This window comes from Penaeus chinensis, chromosome 36 (assembly GCF_019202785.1).
Source record: "Penaeus chinensis breed Huanghai No. 1 chromosome 36, ASM1920278v2, whole genome shotgun sequence".
Classification (NCBI taxonomy): domain Eukaryota; kingdom Metazoa; phylum Arthropoda; class Malacostraca; order Decapoda; family Penaeidae; genus Penaeus; species Penaeus chinensis.
Window position 1 is genome coordinate 14,213,137 of NC_061854.1, and position 2,500 is coordinate 14,215,636.

A 2,500-nucleotide genomic window follows, 5' to 3' on the forward strand; every position below is an offset into this window, starting at 1 on the left:
TTCTGTTACAAGTTACATTATCAGTGTGTTTTAATTATGTGGCGATCCATCATGTCAGACCACCACCGTACACAAGGGGAGAGACGCTACTGTTTACATTTCTACAGATAATCTCTGGTCTGCAACAGTGCAAGCGAACTGTTTCCGTACGGAGGAACGGTAGCAGCTGATATTTATTCAAATGTCATTTCGGCTTCGTCTTCCATTAAATTTTAAAATACTTTTCAAGACAAAAGAGGCTTGCAAGTTTTTTTATTAACAAATTTATATACAAAAAATCGAGATTAGGATTTTGGTAATGGTTTTTATATTTCCTGGATTCCAAAATGAAGACATACAAATAAAAAACAAACTGCAAAAGAAAACCTCCTTAATTCCGAATAGCAATGTAGTAAATAATCAAGTTGGCCTAATAGGTTAAACACCTGCCTTCTATTCGCTAGAGCTTTTGACTTTACTTTTAATCTCGTGGCCAAAAAAGATACACATTTTATTAACAGTTCTCATAGAAATGAAAGAATCAAGCAGAATTGTAAAGTCATTATGTGCTCATCCCGATATCTCAAGGCAAGAACAAACAAACAAATGAAAAAATATTCATCCCTTATTTCATCATCTTTGTATACATCTCGTGAAACGATTTATCGCATTAACGTTATAAAATCCTCTGATAGAAGTAGACTGTTTTTTCGCACTGGTATGCTATTAAATAGTATTTGACTAAGAAAAAAGTCTCATTCTTTCTCCCTCTTCTTTTTCTTTTTCTTTTTCTCTCCCTCCCTCCCTCCCTCCTCTCTATCTATATCTATTTAACTCTATCTACCAAATTGTCTCTTTATCACTCTTTCCCCTTGCCTAGTAGGATAAAAGGATAAAAGGATAGTCTTTCCTATCACAGTCAAATTTTATCAAGCCAAAGATCTTAGTTTCAAATCCCAGCTCGTGATGTAAGCGCTCTTCTGCACCTCCTAATTTTCAAAATCTGTTGAATTATTCAATCATAATTTCTGTTGGTATTATTAATAAGATTAACGTAGTTATGGCCGCGAAATCGGAAGTAAAAACAAAACGACAGGGAATCGAAGGCAGGTGTTTAACTCATTAGACCATCTTGAACATCTATAATTACGCTCTCACTTGCCGTATAGTATGATGACAATATAATTAAGCTGATAAATAAAGAATAAGCAAAATCAGTCAAAGAGAGGGAGGGGGAATGAGGGAAGGAGGAAAGGAAAGAAGGGAGGGAGGAAGGAAGGAGGGGGGAGGAAAAAGGAAGTGAAACGGAAAGGGAGAGGGAGAGATAGATAGATAGATAGATAGATAAAGAGAGGAGAGAGAGAGAGACAGACAGATAGATAGATAAATAGAGAGAGAGAGAGAGAGAGAGAGAGAGAGAGAGAGAGAGAGAGAGAGAGAGAGAGAGAGAGAGAGAGAGAGAGAGAGAGAGAGAGAGAGAGAGAGAGAGAGAGAGAGAGAGAGAGAGAAAGAGAGAGAGAGAGAAAGGGAGAAAGAAAGAGCGATTTTCATATTAGTTAAGAAATGCACACAATATAGCTTATCATTATCATTATTCATTATAAACCTATTTATACGAGGATAAATTATCTTTATCTATTACACAACTTACATAATTTTCTGATAGACGGTTAGACTTTTTAAAGTTTAACAATAACAACAAGAAATGATAAGTTGTCAGGTAACCCCCTCCTCTTGATGCCCAGCGTGGGGAGGGTCACGCACGCAGACAGGTTCCCAGTACTGAGTGCCTCACGCAACTTACACAGTGTCAGGATGCTGCACTCCTTTACTGCCTGTCCTGCTTCGGTGAGTAGCCCATGGCGAGTGTTCACGGGGAGGGCGGGGATGTGAAATGACAGGCAGGTAGCAATCCACGGTTCATTGCAGTCCACAGACAAAAGCGGGTCACGTCGGGGAAAGGCGATCGCTCCGCACACATACACAGCATCAACACAGCCTTATACTTCTCCTGTGACCCAACAGAATAACGCAGTCACTCTTCCTTGGGGAGAACAGTCAAGTGCGAGTCACAGCAACACACACATACACATAGTTACAAATGCATTTATGTTAGTTCCATTTTTTTTTAACTGATATCATCAAAATCTATCTCTTCCTTTTTCTTTCTCTCTATGTATCTATTTATTTATTTATCTATCCTTCCTTGGCCTTTTCTTCACCACCTAGCTAATACACACTGCATCTTATCGTATATATGGATATGGTCATTATATCATCCAATGAATAGGCCTATATTTTTCATACAGACAGAGTTTTTAACTTCTGTTTATATTTCATTCTTTTCGTTCGGGTCCGCCCTTGCCTATCGCTATCTCCTTTGAAAACGCTCATCAAAATTACTGGAAACTAAATTTATGTATAGAATATCATGAGAGATTGATACTAAACGGTTGTGATTAATGATAATGAATTCTCTCTCTCTCTCTCTCTCTCTTTCTCTCTCCCTCTCTCTCTCTCT